The sequence below is a fragment of the Anastrepha ludens genome, chromosome 5, assembly GCF_028408465.1.
Source record: "Anastrepha ludens isolate Willacy chromosome 5, idAnaLude1.1, whole genome shotgun sequence".
NCBI lineage: Eukaryota > Metazoa > Arthropoda > Insecta > Diptera > Tephritidae > Anastrepha > Anastrepha ludens.
In genome coordinates, this window is record NC_071501.1 from 66,330,370 (window position 1) to 66,344,262 (window position 13,893).

The following is a 13,893-nucleotide window of genomic DNA, read 5'->3' on the forward strand; positions in this document are numbered from 1 at the left end:
GTTCAGGCTGTGCAATCAATGGCATATTCCCGATTTTCTTTTTCTCATACGATTCATTAATGTTAAAATAAAAAAAATCGAGTAAGTCAGTGCAATTTTTTGCTTATATATATTGTATATAATTGGCGCGTACACCCTTTTTGGGTGTTTGGCCGAGCTCCTCCTCCTATTTGTGGTGTGCGTCTTGATGTTGTTCCACAAATGGAGGGACCTACAGTTTTAAGCCGACTCCGCACGGCAGATATTTTTATGAGGAGCTTTTTCATGGCAGAAATATTGGGTAGTCGAAAAAGTCTTTTCGTATTTTGTCAATAGATGTCGTTGGAGTCATCTATCTCCAGTGCTACCAATCACATTGTATCATATCATATGGTGTTAGAAAGGTGACATTTTAAGCTTCATTGAACCAAAAAATAATTAAATTCGGAGAAGTGGAAAAAAAGTTATAGCTGTTCAAACATGAGTGAAAATAATGAAGAAATTCGCTATATTTTGAATTTTTTTTATAAAAAAGGGAAGAATGCCACGCAAGCCATTAATGAAATTTGTGAAGTTTACGGAGACGATGCTGTATCAGTTCGTGTAGCACAACAATGGTTCGCTCTCTGCCGTTCTGGAAATTTCGATGTGAAAGATGCACCTCGTTCCGGACGACCTATCGTTGAAAAAGTCGATTAAATTATGGAAAAGATTGACCAGGACCGTCACATAAGCTGCCATGACATCGCCAAGGCACTAAACATTCATCATCAAACGGTTTTGAACCATTTAAAAAAGGCTGGTTACAAAAAGAAATAAATTGTCTGTGAAAAATTTAATGGACCGAATTAACATCTGCGATTCTTTGCTGAAACGAAATGAAATCGAACCATTTCTGAAGCGAATGGTAACAAGAGACGAAAAGTGGATCAAATACGACAATAATGTGCGAAAACGATCATGGTGCAAGAGTGGTGAAGCTCAACAAATGGTCGCAAAGCCAGGATTGACGCCTCGAAAGGTTATGCTGTGTGTTTGGTGGGACTGGAAAGGAATCATCCACTATGAGCTGTTCCAGCCTGCTCGAACGATTGATTCTACACTTTACTGTCAACAACTGATGAGATTGAAGCAAGCAATCGAAAAAAAACGGCCAGAACTGATGAGCAGAAAGGGCGTCGTCTTCCATCAGGACAACGCTGGGCCACACACATCTTTGATGACTCGGCAAAAACTGGAAGAGCTTGGCTGAGAAGTTTTGATGCATCCACCATATAGCCCTGACCTTGCACCATCGGACTACCATTTGTTTCGGTCAATGCAGAACTCCCTTAATGGAGTAAAGTTGGCTTGAAGAGAAGCCTTTGAAAATTACTTGTCGCAGTTTTTCGCCGAGAAACCACAAAAGTTTTACACTGATGGAATAATGTCTCTAGAAGAAAAATGGAAAAAGGTGGTCGACCAAAATGGTACATATTTGGTTTAATAAAGTTCATTATGAATATAAAAAAAAATGTGTTGAAGTTTGATTAGAAATACGAATAGGCTTTTTCGACTACCCAATACATTCGGAGGTTTGCCATTGCCTGCCGAGGGGCGACCGCTATTAGAAGAATGTTTTTCTTAATTTTGGTGTTTCACCGAGATTCGAATCGACGTTCTCTCTGTGAATTGCGAGTGGTAGTCACGCACCAACCCATTCGGCTACGGCGGCCGCTGCATACATTTGCTAAAAAGCTAATGCAAATGTTACTAATTTTTCTATCTCCATTTCATATAATTCTACAAAATTCCGGGATTGACATACCTACAAATGATTAGAAAACTCTAAGGCTTTAAAGTTAACATCACAAATTAATTGCACATCAAAATTGAGCATTCACAGTCCAATGCAACTTGACTTGCTTGTTTTGTTAAACTGCCTATTTTAATAGAATATACTTATCTATACATACTCGTATGTACATATGTGTACGATTTTTTAATGTGTATTTTATTCGATTTAATTGGAAAAAAAATCATTTAATTTAACACTCGATTTAACGAGTTGGGCTGAAAATTTGTGTGTTTGCTGAATCGGAAGACTTCTGTAAATATTTTACTAAATAGAAACTAGATTTTCTTTTGCACTTTGAGCGAATACATATAAATAACCAATTACTTTTCACAGGTATACAACTAATACCCCTACGCATTTCTCTAATACCCTGTAGAACCGAAATTCTGCACAAATTTTGATACACCCAATTTTGTACAACGCGTAAAAAACATGTTCATGTATGAGTGTGCATATATTCATAGTGCTTTCAGTTGCGAAACTTACACTTAGCAGCAAAAGCCATTCTCTCCATCACAAAAGCCGCTAGTAGTAACAGCCGAAAACAAAAATAAAAGTTGACACTATAAACAAGTACTTATCAGGAACTAGCAACTCATGCGCCACCATTGCTCTCCATTGCCCGCGTTCAACCTCCAACACCGCCACCAAGGCAGCTTTAGACCGCATCAACAGGTGTTAAATTAATTAGGCCGCTACTGTATGGTGACTTAGTTGCTGTATGCAACGCCCCAAGGCAACCGCACAATTGTATTAACACATACGAGTTTCAGAGTGCAAAGCTGTAGTTGTGACGATATTTCAACTAACGCAAACACAGTATTTGAAAATGTGCGTATTTGTGAGCTTGTGTTCAACAAATATGTGTTTGTATGTACGTGTGTACGAATATATCAAAATTGACAAGTTTAATCAGCTGCTTGTTTATCACCTGGACTTTTTCTGTAATCCGGGTGAGACCCGGAGGTGTGCGTGAAGTGTAAAGTGAATTTTGTAACCTTTGCCGCAATGTAATCGCATTTAAGGCAGTGCTTAGTTAGTTACAAATTGTTAATTTTGGTTGTCGATGAAATTCGCGTTTATTTGCTGCGCATGTGCATGTATGAGTGTGCTTATGTATGCTACGTGCAATTTCATCATGTTCTTTGTATGTTTTCGCCTGTACATTTGCATTTTCGCTAGTTAGCAGTTTTCATTGTGTGACTTGTGGCATAGCATACATTACGGCGCTAAATTTTGCTATTTTGTACGTAGTTAAAAGTTGTGGTAGGTTGGTTGGCGTGTTTGCTTGGCACAGTGCGCTTATTACAATAAAATCGGGTGTTTGCGTGGAATTTTTGCTTTTACTTGATTCATTTGCATAAAATATGTTTTTGTCAGCTTCTCTTTTTATGCGCGCATGTTGAAATTTATATTCATCAACTTGGTTAGTCTCTTTTATTTATGGATCAGTTTCGGTTAGTTTCTACATTTATGAGAATTGCCAAATTTATGTTGCTACACAATTTCATTGCATGTGCTTGCCATGCTTGCTTTTTCCCGTGGTTGCCATAGCAACAAGAGAAGTGAAATATCAGAAAAATAGAAAAAACCTTACATGTGTAGCGTTACGCATTAATTAGGAAAAGTAAGACTTAAAACATTAATTTGTGCATTTTGTTTTTACAGGAAAAATATGAAATTCATATTGCTGCAGCTGTGTTTATAGGGAATTTAGATAACGAATAAAAACAATTCCCCGAATTGTGAGAATTAAAAAGCATACTTTTTTTTAGTAACCGCGAATTCAGACAATTTTGTTATATCAGTAAATATGGAACTTACGATTTTTTCGATGGACCTGAGTAGCGTTGAGTCGATTATGCGCGATTATAGAGGGGTATATTGGGAAATACACGGTGCGTACAGTATTTGAGGATAATTTTCTGTGTAAAACTAATTAGGCTTTATGTTGAGCAGAATTTAATGAAAATTCACGAATTTTTTAAATAACATTCACTCGAATAAAGAAGTGTGGTGGCATGTGCCCTTTGTTGCTCACAATACCTAAAACAATAACAATGGCTAGAAACTTCATTTGCATGACAACAGGATCCTCTGTAGGAACTACATACAACATCTGAGGCGGTTCAGAGTGCTAGGGTGTTTAGTTTTGTTTAGAAGATGTTTTGATCAGATAACTCACTGTTCTCGTATTTGCTCCGACATAAACTGTCTTCTGAGCATAATGTAAGACTTATAACAGAGATCTTCATGGACAACTCGACGAATAAGACCCTCAGAAACATTAAGCTCCCTCGCAAGGGCCTTCATTGTTTCTGAAGGGTCCTCATCAATGATCGCTTGCACTTGTTTAATAAATTCTGTATAATGTCAGAACGTTGCTGATGCTTCCAAATCACGGCGAACATTATGAACCAATGAACGGGCGCACCTTTGGAGGGGCAGAAATATACATTTTTGTTGTCAAACCAAGGGCTTGGTTTTTATCCCATTTCAATAACTTTCATAATCATACCCAGCGATGTATATGAATACTATTCTGTATCTGTAAATTTGCTTGACTTATTGCTGAACTATTGTATTTTCTGTATTTAAGAAAATTACTGTTATATTAAAGCTTGTCGAACTAATTGCCCGATTTGGGTGACTCTTAATACCAATCAAACTATCGCAATTGTCTTAATTTGCTTAGCGTTATCGTGTGCACGGATGAATAAGATAAGATAAGTATGAATAGATGAGCGTATAGAGTCCCCGACCAGTGAATTACGACTGATGCTTAAATTTAAGGAACTTTAATTTAATTGTTGAAAAAACAAAAATGCATATCTTAAAATAGAAAAAAGGAAATTTTTTTGTTTTTATAGTAATTTCCAAAACTAGTAGTGCACTCACTTTTTCCAGAAAGCTCCAGATATGTTTTGATACAGTCTTTAGAAGAGTATTTGCTATTTTTTTACATACTCACTTAAAGTTTTTTTTTCTTATGTTTACATAATTTTTCTGTTCGATATTAAATACCAATTTCGAATGATCTTGTTTTCTATCTGCTTCCCGCACTTACTAAAATATTACTAATCACTCGTTTATACTTGTGTTAGACCTTAAGAAATACATTTTACTACAATTTCTTATACAGAAAAAGTATTAAAAACAGTCGTAATTCACTTTCTAGGAAATGTAGACATGGCATTATTGACTTATCAAATGTAAACATGTAAATTTCTCTCTAGTTTCAAAATTTCAATTACAGCTCTCAAATATCTGTGTTGAGCGGGAAACTGAAAGTCGCAGGAAGAGGTGAAGGTGTTATAGAAAACTGTGCGAACAAAATATTCCACGAATGAAAGTACGAAAAACGTGTGGGGTAGTATGTACTTAAAAAAAAAACCTGACAATGATTTGTGGATTAAATAGAATTTGTGCTTTTTATTTATTAAGCCCGCTGCACGCACGATTTAGCCGGCTGCACGCACGAAAAAATGTGTCGTTACCTTGCTCATTTGTCGTTACCTTGCTCATTAGTGTTACCTTGCTCATCAGTGTTACCTTGCTCATTAGTCGTTACCTTGAATGAACTGCAAGCGAAACCGCGGAACGAACAAAGCAAACGAACGGCAACGTTCGACATCTTGCTCTCTCCTACTTAAGTGAGCGTATATATGTATGTATGTATATGCGCATATGTACATATATAAATTCACGTATTTGTACTTGCATATGCCTTCTTATTGATTATTATTAATTTGATTTACTTGAAGAATTTAAAATAAAACCAAGTTTGTTAATAATACCTGTTGTGTTAATGTTATTATTATTAATTTTTTTATTATATATGAAGGAAAAAATGTATGGTAATATTTACCATATACCTTATAAGATATGTTGTATACTAATATATGTATATTATATAAACATGCATATACATATACAATTTCGCGCAATTTTCAAAAAGAACAAATCTATATGTAAAGATGCATACAAGTCATATGGACATATCAAATATACGAATCTATTCCGTACGCAAGCAAATGTAAGCTAATGTGCTTGAACTGCAAGCGAGAGCACGGAACGAACGACAAAGAGCACAATCGGTCCCCGCGTTCGGCAACGTTCGACATCTGGCAATGTCCTACTTGAGTGAGCATATATATGTATGTATATGTATGTATATGCGCATTTGTATATAAATTCACATACTTGTATTTGCATATGCCTTCTTCCTGTGTGCATGGTAATGAACCATTTCTCTGTTGAGAATCGGACGATGATAGAAAAAGTAGGAAATGAAAGGGAGTGTTTCGAGTGTAAAGTGTCTTGAAAAAGGCAAATCGATGATGGTGCCTCTTAGTGTTGTTGACTTATTAACATCTGATGCACAATCGAAATTGAAGATATCTTTCATGAATTTGATAAATGTTTCGTCATTTTTCACGTTTGTGTAAATGTAACTTCACCTATTCCATTGCAATTCCATTTACCTCCTCCTCTATATCCATACAAAATATCTATCAAACAAATAAAATTAAAATTTTGTTTTGAAAATTGCAACCATTCCATCAATATTTTCTTATGACGTTGTCACGTTAAACTATCGTCAGTAAACCGACTTTACAGACAACCTCTTTTTTCTGTAACCGCTAATATGATCTCTTCTTATCTTTACAATACTGGATTGTGACATTTAATTTACGATCATAGCGATATCTCTTTAAGATCTTGCCTTGAGAAACATACTTTTATAAAGATAGTAAATAATCATTTTCCCATTGACTTCGAGTCCGCAGTTAGGGTACAGAGCCTTGTATATTCACGTTTTCTTAGTGGCCAATAACCCGTAAGCGTGGATGCTAGTCACAAAATATCTCTTCGTAAGCTTGTTGGCTCGGTTTGTTATTTTTCGATTTAAGCTAAATATACTTCGTTATGTCGCGTGCACATTCATTTTGTTTCAATCAATAATCACGTCAAGTAAGCAACAAAGTTTCATTGCTTTGAATGTATTAAGAAACACTCTGACTTTGACTAATTTGTCAATCCTGCCTTTACCATATGCACTCCTACCTTTACCTTACCCCGACTTAACTGGAACAAGTCCTTGGTTATACTGTTATCTTCTGTAGAGATGTTTTGGTCTAAGCGAAGAAGTCCAAGAAACCATACATTAATAGTTTTAGAAGATGCACTTTGAATTTCCAACTTTGCTAGAGTTTTGAGTTGCATCAGAAGTGACGGTTAGATATACCTTAAATTGGTTCTCACACGCTTATTACACTGCAACCATATTAAAGTGAAAAATAGCATCAGAAAGCGCTACACAAACGGACCACATTTACCGTATTTTATTTAAAGTTCAGAATTTCTCTGTTAAAAAGTCGCCAAAACGCACAAAAACTTGTTAAAACGACCAATGCTGCCAGTGCGGCTGGAGTAGAGTACTCGTATACGTACTATGGCAACAGGCGCATGTACATATGTAGGCGCATGTGTATGGGAAATTGGAAAGTTGCAAATAAAGCTTTTGCTTTTGTCTTCAAACAAAAGCCATATGAACTTTTCAAATAAAAAGAAACGAATTACACACACACATACTCGCCTACACATGAATCTAACGAAAAAAAAAATGCATCTAACTATTCAATACACACAAACAAACTCACGATCACCTCCTCTTTCTCGCCCGCTCTCCGTTTTCCTGCGTGCCCTTTGAGCGTGTGCTAGTTGAGTGCAAGTTTTCAATTAGAGTTGCATTTTAAACTACAGTTGGTAAAAAGTTTGCAGTTTTGTGGCGCTCTTTGTATGTATGTGTGTGTGTTAAAGAATGGATGTTTATACACATACTCACGCATGCATGTCGGTGAAAGGCTTTTGAATGCTTTATGTTTGATATTAGTATGTGTGCATGTGTGTGGCGTAGTGAATTTAGTGTTTGTGCCTTCATTCGTCATAAAGTGAAATTGTTGTAGCTCAACTGGTGCTTAAAGTGCTTGCCTATATTTAGGAGTTACTTTCTGCTGGCAAATTGATTTATAAGCACTTTGTGAGGAAAAGGATTTGGCCGAGATTTTCGGCGTGGCAAAATTGAACTTGAAATTAATATACTTGAAAAAAGGTGCAGTAGAAAGAATATAATAAGGAAAAAATGGATTGAGATTTATTTTAGATCAAAGGGAGGCAAGTTTGGTATATAACTGGAGTAGACTATACTATTTTTGGAGCCTCAGAAGCACTTAAAAACATTCGAAATTTGGTATAGAAATGCTGTATATAATCCAAGTAGAGCTTATTCGAATACTCCATTTTACTTAGCGAAGCCCTACATCTTCGTCTTCTCTACACATCCGATTGTTTCTTCATACACTTAAAATGGATTTCCAAGCTGGTTAGGATAAAATGCTGTTTAGTTTTATGTCTTGAGATTTATTGCATTACTGTTCAAACTTGCAGGTCTTTACGAATATTCTCAGTTCTAATAAACCTCATTCTGAAGTATTTTTGAGTACGCTTGTTGAAAAGTTGCGATAATGCTGTTGCTAGTTTAAATATTTATGTAGAGAATGGCTGCAGTATTGTGGCAAAAAGGCCAGTAGGATTAATCAGTCTTTGCACACTACTAACTTTTAGTTTTATTTGCATTTTTTTAGCTAAGAAGTGAACGCAAAGGTAATTGATACAGTTTAATATCATTGGTGGGAACTGTGTTTGCTTTGCGTAAAATAACTTGTTTTCATTTTTGCTCGTTCATTTGTATGCGCCACTTCACAAGCTATTCTTTTTCGTCTGACAAGCGGTGTGGTAGAGTCGCTGTTTCTGTATAGGTATTTTGAGAGACAAAGTATTGTGGCGTCGTCGACGATCCTGGATGTCGTTCTTCGGACATGTATAGGAATATCCGATGTATATAAAACGTATAGCGTTGAGTCATGAACTCTGCAATGTGGTACTGTGACCACAAAGTGTAGGCGCTGGAGTTAATAGTACTGGCCTTTACTGCAAATTTTCCTTTATATAGTGAAGATACGGTTTTAGCAGCTGTGGTTGTTTTGTGGGAGAAGCACTAAGATTTTGTACATGAAACCATTCAGCTAGACTTAGGATCAAATTTGAGCATACAATAAATACCATCCGAAACTATTTTTTTATACCCGTGTACTTGCAAACAAGGATACTATAATTTTGTTCTCATAACGGTGGTATGTAACAGTATAAATGAATCGATAAAAATATAGGCATATACCATATATATATATATAGTTGGCGCGTACACCCTTTTTGGGTGTTTGGCCGAGCTCCTCCTCCTATTTGTGACATGCGTCTTGATGTTGTTCCACAAATGAAGGGATCTACAGTTTCAAACCGACTCCGAACGGCAGATATTTTTATGAGGAGCTTTTTCATGGCAGAAATACACTCGGAGGTTTGCCATTGCCTGCCGAGGGGCGACCGGTATTAGAAAAATGTTTCTATTAATTTTGGTGTTTCACCGAGATTCGAACCTACGTTCTCTCTGTGAATTCCGTATGGTAGCCACGCACCAACCCATTCGGCTACGGCGGCCGAAAGATGAGACGAGTTTAGTTATATTTGTCCAGGCGCATCGTACGCATTTCGATGAAATGTGGACACATATTGTCTTTGTCCAAGATAAGTTGGTATTGAAAATGGTCCGATTGCTCAATAAACACGCCTTTCTCCAATAAGACGGCAATTTTCAAAAAAGAAAAAACGTGATATCTCTGTTATAAATTAAGCAAAACTACTAGAATTTGACGCAAAACTCAACAAAAGAAATAAGATAAAAATAAAATTTACAAGAAACGGTGGTAGCACGTTCACTTTTGGGTAAAAGCATGTATCTGGTTAGCGACTTCAGGAAACTTGCTTGGTACACATAATGCTACCCTCATCATTTAACTTCGACGTCATTATTATTGGTACCAGATAAAATCAACTTCAATTTTTTATATGCTAAGTCTGAATTTCCGTCCCCCCTTCTGATGTTACAAGATCTCGTTTTCTATGAACTAAGTTTTACTAAAAAGTGTGCGTATGTATTAAGTTCGGTGACATGGAGGCCAAGGCATAGTGACTTACCAGGGAATAGTAAGACAGATAAATTAGCGAGAGAGGGCACTACCTCTCGCCTCCCTCTTGGTATGGAGATTGTACGCATATTTCTCTCAACCTACAAACTGTGTGCTACAAGTAGCATTTTCACTTCAGCCAACAAGCGATGAGTTAATAGTCTGACACGTAAAGCGACAAATAGAATTTGGCCAAAATTGGACGCCAGGCGCTGGAAGGAGCTATTTATTCGGTCTATGTTAGTTGCTTTGATCACAGGTCATCGTCTCCCACTTAAAGATTGAATTCACCGCACTTCGTCTATTGCAAAAACTGAGAAAATAGGGAGAAGGCATGCTGTCCTTTAGATACTTTGGGATATAAGTGCTTAAAGATATAAGTGTGCACTTAAAATAAAATGGTTTGGGACATTAGTATTTTTTCCGATAGCCAAGCTGCAATCAAGGCACTGTCGTCGTCGTATTGCAGCTCTCTTCTCGTGAACTCCTGTAAGGAGGAATTTAAACATCTCGAACGTGCAGGAAGCATTTCCGTCATCTGGGTTCCTGGGCACAGGAATATAGAGGGAAATGAAATTGCCGATGAGCTTGCCAGGAAGGGGGCGGCAGAACCGGACATCGGTATCCCCTTGGCCGTCGTTAAAGGGAAACTACACAACTTCTTTCTAAGAAAAGCGCAAGACAGATGGAGGTCTGTTTCATCGTGTGCGATTTCAAAAGCACTATGGCCTCAATACGATTTAAACAGAACGCTTAAGGCGATGGGAACCCCCGCCATTCAATTTCCAAACTTATTGCGGTGATCACTGGCCACTGGGTGATCGGCACTCATGCGGAGAAGCTTGGAATTCCGTACAACCCCCATTGTAGAAGCTGTGGGGATTCTGCAGAGAAAGAGACTGTGGAACACTTTCTCTGCAAATGTCCGGCTCTGGCGGCTAGGCGCTTGAGATTCCTCAGTGTCCCCTTTGGGGATGACTTGATGAAATTCTTCAGCCCGCTATTGTAATACGAGTATATCAGACTCCCCGTTACTTAAATACTCTTCCAAAATAGTTTTCTTATAATACAAAACAAACCATTTTGAAGTCAAAAAGCCCTCGAGTGCATACGCAATACACTTAACTGAGTAAAGAAAAGGTGAATAGGTATCTGTGGTAACAATGACTACTATCATGGTTAATACCCCCATGTTTATACCCTATGATCTGAAAGTACTGGGAATGTTTAAATAAAACAAAACACAGTTAAATTTCAGGCAATTTTATTTTATCTCCTTCAAAATATGACCCGTCTGAAGCAACACACATGTGCCAACGTTTAACACAGTCCCCCATGAACCCCTGTTAGGCCGACGAAGGGATGGCCTTCAGCTCCTTCGTCGCATTCTCTTTGATCTCCTCTATTGACTGAAATCTCCTTTCACGAAGTGGTAACTTCAACTTGTGAAACAAAATGAAGTCGCACGGGGCCACAGCAGGTGAATACGGTGCTTGCAGGATGGTATTTACTTGGTGTTTGGTCAAATAATCCAACACAATTTGCGCTCTGTGTGATGACGCGTTATCATCATGCGAAATCCAAGAATTGTTTGCCCACAATTCCGGCTAGCCAGGCAGATACTAATGATCCAATGACGCTAAAAAGTGACAGATATGTATGTGTCATACAGTCCTACCAACATAAGAAAAAAATAGGGACCGGTTGCCACGTGCGCGGTTCTTTTAAATTAAACATTCCTGGTACTTTCTGATCATAGGGTACGTGTGTTATTATCCAGCAACAACAACTCAATATTAAAAGTAACGTTAAATAAAGTACAAAATACGCTTTCTACAATAAAAACTTTGCTATGTTTGCAACGGGAGAGTAGAGAAAACATTTGTGTTGAAAGGATTCAGCTTGTTTTCACCGAACAGACAAACTCCTGGTTTAATGCAGATTAATTGTTGCTGATTCTCAACACAGAAATGGAAACTGGAAGTAGCCAAATTGGGGGGAAAGGGCGCAGTAAAGGGCGAAGTAAAGGACAAAGTTTGTCCTGCTAGCACCATGGGCGAACATAAGTTAGATATTACGAGTGAGTTGAGTTAAAATTTAATTGTAATTTATGCGAGTAATTACACAAATCCAAGGCCAAGCAAAATAAATTGAGAGTGAACTTTAACAATAAAGGCACGTTAAAGAAGTGTGAGAAGTGAGGACAAAAAGTAAGAACGAACAGTTTGGTGGCAGTAGATGAAGGTGATGAATAGAAACACTAATACTTAACGAGTTATATTATTTCTTACGTATTTGTTTGGATAATTAAGATAATACATATTAAACATACACAATAGGGTGCTTCTTATTTGACCCAAAAAATTGTTTTTTTGCTTTTTGTCACGTGTTGTACTTTTACTATATTCCAAACCATAAAGAAAGTTCAATATTTTGTTCATATTTTTAACTACCAGTAAATGACTTCTACCAAACAACTTCGACATAACAGTCTGCACAGATGGTTGAAAAATAAACTGTGGTGTCCTTAAGAATTTAAAAATCTATACGCCTTCCTAATGCTGCAGTGTCTTCAAGGTCGAACTATAGCAATAGGTGAAGCTTGTAGGCTACTAATCGCAGACTTCTACTTTCGATGCAATATCAGTATTCTTTTGGATGCCAATTTGCAATTTAGGCACTGGATTCAGCTACGACAACCTCTGAGCTGAAGAAAAAAAGCAATAATAGCCTTACCACTTTGAGCAAAAGCCTTTCAGTTACCTTAAGGCCAGCGGGCCAATTAAAAGGTCAAAAAAATCGATTTTTTTTTTCCTGAAATCAATAGCTTAGATATTCAAGAACATGAGACACAAATTTTCAGAGTTAAATTCCAAGTATTTGCAGAGCTACAGAGCCGAGCGTAGTGCGGCGTCGAGCAACCGTGCGCTTATTGTTGTAGTTTGAAGCGCGTTTTCTCGGCTTTTCATTTTCACGATTTTACCTAATTTATGTACACGATTGCAAAAAAACTAAACGAGCTATCCATTTCATTCAAAATGCGTTATCTTCAGTATTATTTCCTCTTCTACGTGAACAAAAAAAAACATCCAAAAACTTTTTTTAAGCGACTTTTTTACCCAGTTGAAGAGTTTTTTTTCCTTGAAAAACCACTTTTTTTTTCTACCTTCCCCAAAAATTCGAATTTTACGTGTTTCTCCCAATTTTCTTAGTTCACATCGAAGATAATTACATCAAAATTAATAATCTTTTTTTTTTTTGTTTTCAGATGAAAATTGCAAGTTGTATCTTGTACAGAAGTTGGATACTTCAGTGGCAAGACGCTCTGGGAATCTATTGATAACTCGGCTTACAATATATTGTTGGAGATTGTACAAATTTTTTTTTTTAGTTCAAATATATATTAAACTATCCCCAAAACTTCATTTGGCTAATTATTTTTTTTCTCATCCTACAACGCTTCGCGAAAACTACTGAATTTAGGACATCTAATTGGCGGCCGGCCTTAATTTGGATCTAGGGACATCGGAAAGAAACGAAAAAGCAGACAAACTGCCAAAAAGGGAGTCTGTTATCAGCAACATTCATGCAAAATCGGTATTCACACCACTAGGTCAAATAAAGAATAAAATCTCCTTAAAATATTTACGAATCGCGGATTGTATAAGTACATGAGGAGACCAGCCAACATGCAATATTAGCAGAACGGTTTGGCGCACCTACAATCACAAAAAACATCAACATTGACAAATATGAAACGAAGGGACGCCTGCAGACTCACGGCAGCGATAACTGCCTTTTGGCCCATAGAAGAGCAGGCAGCCAAAATAGGCATCCCTTACAAGTTATACTGTCATAGTTGTAATCAACCGGAGAAAAAGTAAACTATCCTTCACTTCTTTTGTGAATGCCCTCCCTGATAGAAGGCGAGGATGTTAAGCCTTGGCAAACCGCTTTTTGAGAACTTCGGGGAACTGACTGGTACATACG